This window comes from Mus caroli, unplaced genomic scaffold (genome assembly GCF_978045245.1).
Source record: "Mus caroli unplaced genomic scaffold, Mus_caroli_1 scaffold_4, whole genome shotgun sequence".
In the NCBI taxonomy this organism is placed as follows: Eukaryota; Metazoa; Chordata; class Mammalia; order Rodentia; family Muridae; genus Mus; species Mus caroli.
The window spans coordinates 53093231-53108865 of NW_028227259.1; the positions used below are offsets into that span (position 1 = coordinate 53093231).

General features: G+C 38.5%; 1 long non-coding RNA gene across 1 annotated transcript; it reads left to right on the top strand.

Moving 5' to 3' along the window:
* The first annotated feature begins 405 nt into the window (after nucleotides 1-405).
* LOC110293842 (uncharacterized) lies at nucleotides 406-7918 on the top strand. The gene is made up of 3 exons (XR_002377868.1): nucleotides 406-516; nucleotides 6675-6782; nucleotides 7755-7918. It is a non-coding gene; the product is annotated as an uncharacterized LOC110293842 (long non-coding RNA).
* The last annotated feature ends 7717 nt before the right edge of the window (nucleotides 7919-15635 follow it).

The following is a 15635-nucleotide window of genomic DNA, read 5'->3' on the forward strand; positions in this document are numbered from 1 at the left end:
GTGTCTTCATAGCCTCCTTCATCAAACGAGGCCCTGTCTACCAGTAACACTATCCTACTTTGGATTTATTGATGATTAATCCACTGGTGAATCAGTGCTTTTTTAATCTACTCAACTCTCCATGATTTAACCTATTTCTGAGGACCTAGTCACCAACATATGAGCCTTTGGATGGCTACTACATATCTCAACATAGTGGCTATGCTGTAGTCGCTTTTTTTTCTTTTTCTTTTTTTTTTAGTATAAATTCAACACAGACATCAGCTATACACAACTTACAGGATAACTGAAGCATCACTGCATCACACATCCTGTATCCACATATCATCACTGGCACCCCAGAGAAATTGACTCAGTAGGTCTCACGAGGCAGCCACACATCTGTCTTTCCTTGCAGATGCTGGAGATGCTGATCCTTAGAGGACCCTGATGATTATTGCAAAACAACCTGATGGACTGGCCATTAATCACTGCTCAGGGCAGCATTGCTGCTCTCCGTCTGCTGTTGCATGCCCGGTAATTTTAATCAAGGTTTAAAGAAGCAACTTAAATTTTAGAGTTGTAATTGAATGAGTTTTCCTACACAGTGTTGTGGATTGCTGTTGCTCACAATTTAGAATTAAGAAGCTCTTAGTATGACATACATTCATAGATGTCCAGGCTCAGGCACACATTTGGGAGTCTCCTCCCACACTCATCTTATTTGCATCTGAGCATTTTGGTAGAGCCAGTCAGCCCAGTGTCAGAATTAATTAAAATGAGAACCTAGCAGTAAGTAGACATTTTCTCATACAAAGAGCATTGTAACAAGCAGAGATCCAAGCCCAGGAGGCCTAGTTGTTCATCTGATGGTGTACCTATCTCACAAATGTACTCTTGCTTTATCCTTTCCTGAAACCCTGGAACTTCATTCTCTCATTTTACCTGAATCATCACATATGTCCAAATGGACTTACTCCTGTCAACATCTGTAGCACTCCATGTCCATTACGTGACAGCAGTGCCTCTAGCAAGTATTTATTTTAAGGAACATCACATGTATGTGTATGTGGAGTATACCAAGCAGTACAAGGATCAGCCCAGCCTTTGACTGCAATCAAATCATAAAAGGGAGAAGTGAATCATTGTATAATAACCATTAAGTTAAATTAAATTAATGTAGTTAGTCACTTCAGACTAACTACACTCAATTTTACTATCAAACGAGTGTTTAAAACATGCTATCCAACACTGATATTACCAGTAGTGAAAGGAAGCTTGATGGACAAGCAGAAGTGCTAGTGACTACTGGGAAGGAGTAATACCATATCTGATGGGACACGAAAGGGAAATCCTATCCACCTCTAAGAGACAAAGTCTAACTGCCTAGATTTGAACTGCAGCCCAGCCATTCCCTCTTTGTTGGAATTTGTTTAACTTGGTTAGCTCTGAACCTGACTCTGTTAAGGAACTCTGAATCTTAGTTTTCTCATCAGTCAACTGATGAGAATGTAACTGTTCCTGTCTTGGAATTGTTGAGCAATAAAATCATGCCTAGTTCCCGCAGGAATATGCCCTGAAACCATAGGTCATGCTATTCAGCACTACTGTACTCTAAGAACAACTAAAATGTACTGTACATTTCACCTCCACAATAATCCTTTGAGCCAGAGCATTGTTATATTATCATAAAGCTGAAGATACTGAAACCAGAGAAATTGAATGACCTAAACCATGCTTCCCAGATTTTGAAATTATGAATACAGTAATTAAGTATCAGGTACTTGCTTCCATGCATTTATTCTCTATTAAACTACACCAACTATAAAGCTGTTAACTTTAATGCTGCTAGTGTCATTATCACATTCTGTAGTTTCCAATTGTAGAAATCTAGAATGTAGAGTAGCTGACAAAAGAAGGAGAGGGGGCACCTACTGTGAGCAAGATATAAAGAAATCCTAGACATAGTCTATATAAAACCTTTAATAATAAATGGAGCCTTATGAAAATTAGGTTCCCACTACATCTATATGGTAAGAGAACAGTTGATCACTATTTAGAATAAAGTTCAGAGAAGAACCAAGGATAACAAACAGAGACAGAGTTAGGTGTTTGTATATTCATTCATTCATTCATTCATTCATTCATTCATTCATATATTCAATCACTCATCCATCCATCACTTTCCTATGCCTTCTACCAACCATAATGCACATAAAAATACAGTTCGAAAGAAACTGTACTGGTCTTCTTATAACCAATACAATTTTAAATCCACAAACATACACTCCACACAATATACAGAGCAACATGAAATGTGGCTATATGGAAGCTAATTACACAAGGCTTAAGGGAACTCTTTCTGGTTACTTGATAGCCTTGGCCCAGGGGTAAGACATATATTATAGATTCAAACTGGGACATCATTCCCATTTCTTAGAATTTACTTGTTGTGACTCACTTAGTGGGTATGTGATGGATGAGAATTTTATGGGAGGAAAATCCCAATCAGTCCGAGCTTTGATAACTGCCTATTGATGATATTTAGAGTTCCACAATGGCAGGTCTCGAATTGGCTCTTATTTCCTTAAACCATCATTGTATTGAACCACATAACCAGAAAAATCACAGTGTGGTGATCTTTCTCTACACTAATCCTCCTAGAGCGCTTAATGACTTGTCTGTTCATCATGGAGATAATAAACCTAGCATCGAAGCAATGGCTGTCTTGGTGACTTTGCATAAATCATTATTTGTAAAAGTGAAGGAAAACCTATAGATAGAAGCCAAAGACTGCAATTTCTCTGCTTTTGAGAATTAGCTCTGATAATTGCTGTGACTGTATATGGAATGCTCTGAACAAATGGATGTAGAGAAAAAAGTAAATATTATCTCTCAAAGCGATCAATATAACAACTTCCAGCACAGGAAGGGCAATTATTAAATATCCTGGCAAGGTCTGCCTGAGATAAACAGGATTGCAATGAGCTGTTCACTGGGGATGAAAATGGAAAGTAGGTAAAGACCCAAAAGACGTGGAAAGTATCTGTCCACAGAAAGATCTGAGTGAAGCAGTTTAAGAAAGTTTCCATGATAAAAAGCTATCACTAATATAGTGTGAATTGCATTTGTAACATAGTCATTTCTAGTTTGTTTGTTTGTTTGTTTGTTTGTTTGTTTAAGTATGGTTTCAATGCGCCACCACACCCGGCTGCCATAGTTTTTTCAGGGCAAAAAACCTATTGGTTTTCTTCTGGAATTTATACATTCTGTTTATCAGCTTCTTCTTCTCCACATGGAATTGCTATTCACTCAATCAATTTCTGAGCATCTTTCTAGACTAAAGAACGCATAAACATTTCATGGACACAAGGACAGGTGGAATTTCTCCCCAAATGTAGATTCACAAGGAAACAGGCACAGAGTGTGGGCAGCAGGAGTTGCAGGAATGACTCTATATTTAGTCTAGCTGCCCAATTGCCACTCGCCTTATTCTGATTTCCTTTCAACTCTTGTCTCTGGGGCTGATTTCATTGTTCAAAGAGCAGACAGGACTTCAGCTTGATAGCCCAGGTAGCAGAAAATACTCTACTCTCAGATTAATCAAGAGGAAGGCAGGTTAGTCGCTGCTAACTCCATAACAGGAGCAAGGAGCACTGCTGAGGTGGAAGCTGGCAGAATACTAATGGGCTAGGCTAGCAAATGACTCAGTCCAGTGGCGACAGTGTGTTCTTTTTCAGTCTACCATTTCTTCTGTCTTTATATTCACTTTTTCTTTTTTCTGTTTCATATCTCACTCCCTACTTTGCTTCTTTCCTCTCTCTATTTCTTTCTTTCCTATCATGCTTTTCAAATCTCTATCTGCTCTTAGATTTATGCAGTGGCCACACGGTATCCTAGACTCGACCACTACTCTTCCAGCCTCTTTTCAGCACAGTAGTAGATGTCTTTTTATAACTCAGGACAGAATATGCACTCCATTCGCTCACCATTTTGCCCTGGCTTCCTATTTCACTCAAAGCAAATCTAAAATGCTCAGGAATATCTAGGATACCTTGCCTTATAGAACACTGCTTGGTTACTTAATTTGCCCTTCTTGCTCTTCTCCAAATATGACAAGGACCCGCCTGAACACCTCAATGACTGACCCTTATCTTCTTCTGTCTGCTTAAAACTCTTCTCAATTACTGCTCTCTACCCTGCTTGAAACTTGAATCAACATTCCCTTTGTTCCTTTACCTCAACATTTTGCTTTGTTTTACCTTATTCTTTCTATTATATTGCTCTATTTACCTGTAAATTCTATGTATTGTTTATGGCCTATTTTTCTTTTATTCTCAATGATCTTTCTAATATGTTTTATGTAATTTATTCATATGACTGTTGTTTATGGTTCATTGTCTACTTGACAGTAAATCCCATTAGAATGGGATATTTTATTCCCTTATTCAGTGAGCCTAGAACAGTGCCCTTGAAAAGCAGATAGGCAAGCATGAGCCACTGAATAGGTTCAGGGAGGGCTTGCATCAAATGCCTGTCTATATTGCAGGAGACATACAAGAGTTTGGCTGGAGCTGTAGAGAGGAGCCAGATGTTGACAGAGAGACAGGTGCTGCTCACATATTTGGTAGACAACAAGAATCTCTTAAGGACTTTTATGGATTCTCAAGTACAATGATATCCAAAGAATAGTAAGGGAGTAGACTATCTTTGGAAACATAGAATGATACTGTAGGTAAGCTATTGGTAGGTACATCAATACAAGCAATGGATACAGAAAAAATAATATTGTATATCAGAAATATTTATAAAGATGGTACCCATGCGAATAAGTATGTGTTAGTAAATGAGATTCAAAACTTCTGACATTTTGAGATGGAGGTACCAGTTGAGATATAATACTAATTTATGTGATGAAGAATTTAGCAATGAGCCAGCTTGATGACATTTTACTTTTAAATAAAGAAATGTTGTGTTTATGATATATTATACAACTCCCAAGACAAGCCATGAGGTAATTAAAAATAAATTATGTGGGTAAAACTGAGGATGGAGATGTATGCAATAAGTTATAAAGATTAAGGCAGAGATGGTTAAATGGCAATTAGACCACAACTCTTGTATTGCCGTGATGGCACTAGAATGTGAATGGGCAAAGAATGAGAAAGGAGACAATGTTGGTGACCTGGGGAAAGCTGCTGTTTTGCTATGTGGTAGAAAGGTATTGCCTCTGAGTGGAATGTTGAATCATAGTTAAATTAAAAGAATGGTGGGGGTGGGGTGTGTGTCATTATATGTAAGTCAAGGACAGAAAGGATAGCCACTATTACACCTAAGGAAAAATGTAGAAACCCTAGCTCAGAGAGCCCAGAGACTGTTCTATTTACTAAGGAATTAATACAACATAGGAGCCTAAGGATGGTGACCAAGTTAAAGGATGTTGAAAATCTAAATGATGTGATAGAAGAAGGCTGATATTAGAGGAGCATCTCCAAGAAGTCACCTGAGAAATGAATCACAGAAATAACATGGTGGATAAAATGTGCCTGTCTTGAAGGAGTAATTTTTACATAAGAGATACTTTTGAAGAGCAGAGACTCAGTATAGAGGAAGAGTTTAAAATGCAGAAGAACGTAGGACTTGACCTGAGACTAAACGAATGATAATGGTTTGGATGTAGAGTTTATATAGAAACATTGGCCACAACGAAGAAAATTAATAATTGTTGTCTGGAGTTGAAATTCTGTTCCAGTTTGTAAATATTTAAGAACCTTCATGGATTTTATGAATCAGTAACTTTCCCTATCTTGTTTTATAAATTTAGAATGAAAAAGTAACACATCTAAGTAAAAAATATAAAACACAAAATGATGGCTTTATTATTGCTAGGTTGACTGGGCCATGCAGCTATGAGAGCTGAGCAAACTTGTTAATTCTCTAGCCTGGTATAGAGACTAGCCAATGAAACATCTTCCCACCTGTTCACACTGAATGGGTCCTGTATGGAGGGCCACGAAGATCTACAGAGAGGGCAGGGTGACCTTACTCTACCCAGGTAGACCTTAAACAGAGAATGATGTGTGAGATGGAGGGGGGGTGCAAAGAAGGTATGGAAAGCACATTTAATGGTCAATGTAAAGCATACAGAATGATAATCAAGAATTATTTAAAGAAGCTGAAGTTCAGTTGAGGGCAGAGAACATTTGCATTGGTGAAGTTTCCTCCAGAAGGAACTAGCTGGTATTTATAGATGTTCTAATTTATACTCATTAGAGACTTCCAGGAGAGGGGAAGTGTGGTGAAAGAACGCTGAAATAATAACATACCATGAACCCTAGAGGTTTATTTTAGTTATCTCGTTGCTATATAACTGACAACCCTGAGCATAATAACGTCGGACAGCAGTGACTTGTTCTTCATGGACAGCAGTTCAGACTGATCTCAGCTGGTCAGCTCTTCTGCTCCAAATAGTGTCATTGGGGTTACTCACTTGTCTTCATTCAGCTGAATCTAGAACAGGCTGAAGGTCTAGGGTGAATTCATTCATGTGCCTAGAACTGATCTCCATGTCACCTGCTTCTACTCTGTCTCCCCCTCCTCCCCTTTCTCCCCCTCTTCCCTTCCTCCTCCTCTTCTCTTTCTATGTATTGAGATTCATCATTTAATATCAGCACTATCTCCTTCATAATCTGTAGACTGACTTCTTGAGAGAACACGGAAAGGAAGCTGCCAGGAGTCTTCAATGTGACACTTTAAATCGGCACATGTGGCAGCAACCATTACAGTCTTTCTACCACAATAGGGTAAGTAGAAGAAATGTAAGATATCCAGGCCCCACTATCCAACAAGACCTTGAAATTTTATTTTCCCATAGAGGAGGCAGACAGTAGGAGATTAACTCGTGGCCACAGCTCTCTTCCCTGTGGAGGGAAGTGTAGCATTTTCACTAATATATAGCTTCCCACAGATTTTTAACAAAATTGAAGACATAGGAAGATAATAAAGGAAAAAAATTCTGACTTGAAATTTCATTTCGATGTTCAGCACTGGCTAACTCAGGATTTAAAGAGTTTGGATGTGAAAGGGTTATACCATAATAGGCTTCAATTAGCCTTTCAGAGAAGGTGCAGTTAGCACTTGCCTAAAGAATGTGTGAGGATCCCAATCTTAAGTTGGCTGCTCAGCACATGCAAGCTTTCTTATGGTATATGGAGAAGATTCCATTCTCATGGTGTTACATTACACTTAGAATCAGCCACTGTCTAGGGCTTGTCATCCATGGCCTCAACTCTTTTTTGAAATGACTGTCTTTAAGATTTTCTCACCATAGTGGTCTCTTCTACCCTTGAGACTGCATTTAGTTTCTCAGCCTTTCCCTTTGGGGACTTTAAGATGAATGTGAGCTCTCATGTCCATTTTTCTTTATTTTTTTTTCATTTTCTTTAATGATGTAAACATTATTAAAATTGCTGATTCCACTTGCACTGTTTGAGGGCTACAGAAAATTTAGATAGTTTAAGGACTTCCCCTCTCTAACTGTTAGGCTATTGCAAAACCTTGGCTCTGTCAAAGATGAATTTAAGGATGATTTGATAATGTAGTAAGCCTTGTCCCCAGCATCTGGCCTCTGTGCAAAACTAAGTAGACAAGTACTGGGTTTTTCTTCTACCATTGAATGGTACAAGGATATTGGATACTAGTATTCTTATCTGTAAGAACAATGTATCTTTCTTATTTTTCTATCAACTTTCTTCTCACTGAGAAATCTCTTCCAGTATCCTTTAGAGTCTACTATTCACAGTGAATTTGTGGTTTTGATGATAAAATGCTGAGAAGCCTTGTCACAAGCTGCTCTTGATTTGAGTCGGTTGCCTGCTTGAATGGGGGCAAAGAAATGGACAAGACAGAAAAAACTAATTAATAATGTAAAAGTCCCTGTGCCATAAATTCTCATCACTTCCAATCAAAGATGATGTTTCTGTCTGTGTGTCACCATGTCCCAAAGGAACTATGGATTGTTCTGTTAAGCAGTCCCGTCTAAGAGAATATGACCATCCATAAGCAAGGAGAGTTCTGAGCCATGCTATCCTCATTCCACTCAGGTATGCAATGATGTCAATAGTAAAAATGCTAACATTTAAACATCACTTTATAATCTATTAAACCTTTCTTTATCTACAGTTTCCGTTAGTCTGAATTGTAAGACAATTTAATGTTGCCAATGAAAAGAGTTTGCTTGCCTTCTTTTCCCTTTAATACTGCAATGCCATTTAAAAATGTCACAGGATGGCAAAGTTACTTGTCCTTTGTCAATGGGTTGAGATCTCACCACCTTATCATGCCAACCCTTCGAAATGTTCAGATCTGATTGTACAAAAGAAGTTTTCTTTGAAATAGGACCCATAGCTCTTCCACCCTGAAATTCCATGCATTGACCCCAGGGCCCAGGTGCTTAGAGAAAAGGAGGGCAGCCTTTGAAGTGATGTACAAAGGGATCAAAATAGCAACTGAGCCAATTACTGCTTATGATTTAGGGTACCTGGTATCATCCCTGTGAGTATTGTTGATACATTTGTAAAATGCCGATAATCAGGCTATTCGCATGCTTTGCTCAGAGTCACAAAAGGAACAACTAACCATGTGCCTTCAGGATAGGAATAAACTCACAACTTCCCTGCATAAGACACTTTCTGGTGAATATAGTCTATTGGATCACAGGGTGATGTATCAGCTTTCCACAAGGAATCTAGCTAATATCTCCTGTGAGTGTATCTACTTTATAAAGCTTTCTCTGCTCTCATGTACTACTTCCAGTGTATAATAACACACGGATAGCCAATGTCACACCATGTTCCTGTGGGTTAATCACCCTCATTGTGTTCTCAGATAGGGCCAAGTATAGTATGTCCTTTTCATGATTCATTTTAATTTCTTGAGTTCCACTGTGTTCTAGACTATGGGTGTTGCTGAACACTTAATATTTTTCTCTACAACGTGCTCCATCTGCCACATGTGATATCCCCATGCATATTCTATTATCTTTCTTGGCCGTGTCAGAAGCAGGGAATAAAATTTTTCTTTACCTAGCACCCAGATACCATATTTAAGTTATAGGATAATAGTGAACACAGTTGCAAAGCTATGATTATACCCATGCTCAGTGGATATATCTCAAATCTATTTGGTTCTTTCCACCTCTGCTGCTACCCTGGCTTAATAAGCATCATCCCTCTGTGAAACTATTTCAAAAGCTTTAAGAATGCATAATGTCAAGCCAACTAAACAACTCCTAGAATTATATTATAACTCAATTTTTAAGGAAATTTGAGTCTATGTTGCTGTAATGCATCTAGACATATCACTATTTGATTATTTCTCTCATTTATTATTATTATTATTATTACTATTATTATTATTAATTAACTATTTTAGCAAGTTTCAAGCTACCCAGAAACTCAGTTACTTGCAGGTATAACAAAGCCTTTTTTTTTTTAACAGCTAGGAAATACAATGGATTAATATTCAAGATTGAAATTTGAGAAGATTGTTCCTATATCTAGAGGTGCTCGTGATTCATGCTCTCTCTCTCTCTCTCTTTTTGTTCTGGATGCTTTGAAAAGCCATAGGAAAGTTCCTTCAAGCCCAGCAGTTAATTGTCACAGTGAGGCCTGTTTGATGACTCCATATTTATTTTAAGAGGAACCGCATTCCGCTGGGCCTGCCAGGATGAGTTAGCTGCGAAATGCATTCCTAAATAGCTAAATGATTCAGCACAAGATCCCTATATGAAATTGACTCTGTAATGCAGCTGCATGTCTCTCTGTTGGAAAGTCTATCTATTTCAGGTCCGTGTTTTATTTTATAATTCAATATTGCATATGAATAGGTAATGGAGGGAAGCTTTCTTGCCTCACAAAACTCATGTTACAACCAATACATCGTTAAAACTTCGCCCAGCTACTTGGAAGCTGCTTTTGATGAGAAGAACTCAGTTGTACGGGGTAAATGTATCTGAACATATTCAGAATTTTACACTGCAGCCTGCAAATAACAATGAGGATGCTCTTGAACCAAAGAAAGCCCCGAGAGGGTGATTACCTCCTTCACATCAATAAAATACAACAGCTTCTTATCAGAGGCCGACTTTTGCTTACAGCTAGGAATCCAGCTAAACCCACTTCCCAACCACTTAGAGACTTCAAATAATTCCCAAATTATACCTTCCTTCAGAGGGAATATGCTTTAAATCAAGTGTTTAATGTTAAGAAAACAATAACTCATGCAGTTACCAACCTTAGCAGCCTACTTTAATTTAGAAACAAAGGGTCTAGAATCAGTAAGGATTGTGCTGGCCCTAGCCTTCCCAACTCCCCATAGAAGTGCTCAAGAAACAGGCCTCTTTTTAAACAATAAAGGCTTAATCAGCACTAAACCTCACAGAAGCTCAACTGGGGGTTTCACTAAGGAAGTAATATATTGAGAATAAAAAGTGTTGGTGTTCTTCTGAGACAGTGTAGGTCCTGCTGATGCAAGGCTGCTATCATTCATTGTAGGGGCAGAGTCCCAACTTAGTTCTCAGGCAAGTCTCAGGGAGTTTCACTCCACTTCTGCAAAAGTGCCCTGTGTCATAAGTGTTGTACACCACAAGTGGAAATTTTGAAGGGAAAACAAGCTTAGCATTACTGTGACTTAGATGAATGGTACATGTATTGCAAAATATCCAGCACCATGGATGCTAGGTCTTCTGAGATCTCTGAACACACATTCTCTCATATATTTCTAAACTGGTACTGTGAAGACTCTTGTGTGAATTGATAGAATTCCACCATTGTCTTGCATTCTGGGGTGTAGAGAAGACGTCTCTGAGGAGAGGATGCTTGAAAGTCATGATGCCCTACATCTCTCTTTTTTTTAATATTGCAAATCAATAGAAACTGGAGAAGCAATTTAGTTACATTTAGAATCAGTTTCTGTATCTGAAGTCACAGTAATGACCAGTATGTTGCTATAATCCTAAGGATACAGTAGTGTTGCACTGAACTTGACAGTAATTAATCAACCTCTAATTGGGATTAAGATCAGCTCAGTAAGAGGACCATCTTGCCTGTTAACCTAGCCAGTTACCCAAGTCTAGTGACCTAGAGATTTCAGAGGAGAACCAACAACCACTACTTTACTAATTCCTAACCACATATCATTGTAGTCCGTATTCCCCATCAGGGAAACTTTTCTTTGCAATGGATGGAAACCAGTATAGAAAACCACAACCAGTCGGAATGCAGTTGTAGAGTTTAATCCCAGTGGATCCATCTAGGAAAGAATTCTTGCACCTAAGGCTGAAAGGAAAATTGTGGAAGAGAGCCAGAGGATCAGAGAATTTTCCAGCTGATTTTTCATCCAAATATTCAGTCAATTAATTCAAGACTTTATCTGTCAGCAATGTCAGAAGCTGTGTACATAGTCTTACCCACATAAATATCAATGTGAGCTGAACAAGAGCAACAATAGAGATGGCAAAGTGGATGAGGGAAAGGTCAGGAGGTTCATCCCTACACCAAGAGGAAAAGACAATGAAGAAATGCTGAAAGCAGGAGAAAGAGTCTTCCTAGGAATGATCTGAGTAGTTACTGAGTACCAAATGCAAATAAGGAACATCATACAGACTTATCAGTCTATATTTACATTTTAGGGTTTGGAGTGAGGAAAGAAATGAGGAAATAGAAATGAGGAAATAATTGTGTCACAATTTATAAAGATTTAAAGCATACCTATGAAGAGCTTGTTGATTTCTGACATGCTTTGTTGCTCAAGAAATCTAAAGTGAGTGAGAAGAGAGGCAAGATGCAGAGAAGTACACATGCAAAAAATAATCTCAGATATTTTGAAAGTTTTCTCTTTCCCCTAGAAAATTACCTCCCTCATGTCAAAACAGAGAGAAAAAAAAGTATCATAGAATCTATCATAGTCTTAAATTTCTTCTGAAGTACTTTGACTAAACAACCATCTATTGCATACTTGACTTCCTCTAGTTAGAGAACACCCACAATCAGCAAATTTACCTATTCCATCTTTTGAAGATGCTAACTGTTCTCCCCTAGGTAAAATACTATTTTCCCAGCCCTACACAATGACTACAAAGTGAGGTTACATCCTTTTTATACTAAAATAACATATATCCAAAGATGGTCTGGTTTTTGGAACTAGCCTTTATCAGTATTAGTCCCTGTTCTCTCTTCTCCCAATTCCTCTTCTAATATTCCAAACCCCTTGTCCTCAGACTGCTTCTATAAACATTCTTTCTTATATGGGGAAAGGTAACATGCTTTGAGTAGGAGAACTAAATCTGGGCTGCTGTGTGAAAAGCATCATACATAGGCAGATGCAATGTCCTCGAAGAGCAAAAGTTTCTAAGTGTACCCTCTCTTTTCAGTTTTGATCCACATCTGCTAGAAGACACGAATTATAGGGTGCCTTGTATATGTCTCTTTGGAAGATTAATGGACATTAGGGTTTTTTTTTCAGTTAAGTTTGAATAAGTGACCCTAGTTCTTGTTATGAAGGATGGCCTGAAAATATAAGTTAGTCTAATGTGTGTTGATGGTCTACAGAGTCAGCTGAGTGTCATTTAATCACTCTGCAGAAGCAACAGTGGATTAATACATCAGCTTCAGCAATGGAGGGAAGCAGACACCCGGAGATGTTGACATGTTTTTTGAGTTATATCCATAGGAACAGGTCCCATATCCTGGTATTGATGAATTTCATGGAAAGGTTTAAAGGAGTGGTAAGAGAATGGTGGTTATCACACTATTAGTGGTACTCTCTTATATTTACAGACAGGAGCATGTTGTCCTCTGAGAGGCTCCACCCAGCAGCTGACTCAGACAAATACAGTCAACCATGGCAAAACAGTGAATGGAGCATCGGGAATCTTATAAAAGAATAGGAGGAAGGATTGCTGGCCCTGAAGGGTATAGGAACTCCACAGAAAGACCAACAGAGTCAACTAACCTGGACTCGTGGAGCTCTTAGTGACTGAACCTCCATCCAAAGAACATATACAGAGGCTGGGGCTAGGCCTCTCTGCACATATGTACTAGATGTGCAGCTTGATCTTCATGTGGGTCCCAAACTAGAATGGGGCTATCCTGAAAGCTGATGCCTACACATCGAGTATGTTCTAGCTGAGCTGCTCTGTTTAGCCTCAGTGGGAGAAGAATCACCTATTTTCACAGAGACTTGAATTGCCAGAGGATGGGAGAAATTCCTAGGGGGCCCCCAATCAAAGGGTAGAGGATGGGGGAAGGATTGTGGGAGGTGGTGACCCAGAGGTGGGCAGTGGATGGGATGTAAAGTGAGTAGGTAAAATAACAAAATTCAATAAAAAAGTAAATGGTGGTTAATTTTTTTGGGAAGATACAAGAAGCTCAGCTTCCATTTGATCTACACAGTTTGAAAGTGACATCCTATGGTATTTTCTTTCTGTCTATTCTATCAACAATCCTTCTCCCAAATGCTTTGCAATTTCCAGGTGTTGGGTCTTGGGATTCTCTCTCTCACTCTATCATAAAATCTGTATGCCCATTTAAGTGATGTATGTTTACCTCTACCCAATTATCTCCTAGTCATGTCCTTGTGGTTTGTTTGTAACTCCAGAAAGTGTAAGGACATTTTTTTCAAAATGTGCAGTATAGAATCTCTTACATACAATATTGTAACCTGCATGTGTTCACCATAGAGGCAGTTGGTGAGTCATGTCTTCACCATATCATGACAGTACAATGTGTATCTGGGTGGATAAACCACAGTAAACTTGGAATATCAGGCTTTCTTTTGGTCAGGTGCCTTGAAGTAGTATCAAGTAGCCGATACTGGAATTTCTAGTACCCTGAAGAAGAAACAGTTTCATATTTGGGAATGGTCAGTATGACATTCTGAGGTTAAAAGTCAGACATATAGGTTCTTCCTCACTTTCCTTCATGACAATAACCCAGCAGGAAACTATATAGCCATGATAACTCTTCTGTGGAAAGAATGAAATTAGTGACTGTCTTACTAAGGAATGTGCACCTGGAGTAGTTGAGAGATGTAGAGTCATATAGCTCTTGGAGTACATTTTCTGGAGAAAATTGCTCTACCCATGATCAATCTGTCTTTGGAAGGTAAAGATCATGAAGATTCAGATGCCCTGCTTATTATCCCATGGTTAGGTGGGTTTTACACTAAAAGAAGCAATGCTATTGGATATAAAATGGTCCAAAGGTTTTAAATCATGTCAAAAATTAATTTGGGGGTCAAGATGGTTTAGAATTGGTTAACTGGGCCAGTCCAGCTACTTATAACTGGAAAAGTATCAACTGGGATGAGGCAGGTATCAGCAACAATCTTAAGAGGGCTCAAGTTTTAACCCACTCTGCCCACAGAATAAGTCTGTGGTAGCTACAGACTCAGGAATGTGGTTTGCCTCATTTTAGGATGTGTTGGTCAACTTTTGCCCTAATCTTATGTGTAGTAGTATCCTCTGTTCCAGCAGAGGTAATTTTTACTAGATAAATGGCTGTGATGTTGGATACCCTGTCATTTCCATGCTGTGAAGGGTTTGGGCAGATCTCATGTCCAAATGGGAGTGCAGACTCAATCAACAAATTAATTCCAGATACTTTGATAGATACCTGACTCGTTCCCTAGGAATACAATGTAGTGTCTGAGATACCTATGTTAGCAGCACTGAGATATGTTAGTTTCCACCCACAGAAGAATTCCTTAAATATGCCAATCTATAAATTTCCAAGGGGTAGAACAAATATATAAACTTTAAAACAAGAATCCTGAGCCCAAAGAGCTTGAGTATGAACACAGGCTTTTACTAGTAGGGCAACTTAGTATGTTTGTTTTCTATTCTGTATTGTAGTATTCAGGCATGTACTTTGAATAATTAGAGAATACCACTGTGTTTCAGTTTAGCTAAAGTATCCATATACTTGACTTAGCAATTGGACAATTTTTAATGTTGAAAACTTCAGTAGGAATTGACTTGCCACTTTTTTCCTGCAAAGTTTAGATGTTGCTCGGGTCAGGTTGATTTTAGTTTGGAAGATATTATTTCTATTTGGCAAATAAATTTCATTGAGCCTTTTCTACCATGTCAGGGATTCAATCCAAGTTGGTTTCCTCTGAAATGGTAATAGCAGCTGCATGCAGGGGACAAGGGCTTATGTTGGAAAGGGCTGATGAGAAAACTGCAAGAAGCTTTTCAAAAGGATCCTGATTCTTTGTTTAGCCTTCAGAGGCTATGATGCAAAACCAAAGAGGCTTTGCTGGGTAGGGACTTTTCTATCTTCTACATGGCATAATCATTTGTCTAAAAGAAGTCTAGGTTAAAAGGCTTATTTGGATTGTGGGCCATAGGAGCTATTAGTCATCTATATATGCATATTTTCTTAATCAGGAGAATTTATTCTGGTACCAATGAGATGGAGGAGTATAAGAATGTAATACACCACTTTCTTTCATAATTCAGGTAGAGAAGCAACAGAAATGGTACATTAAATTGCCTCAAAGGCTCTATCCCCAAGATCATGTTCACTTTTCCTATTCATAAACTCGCTCCAGATCTATCAGTTGAATCCAGGTGCCCTTTTTCTATGATGAGAATG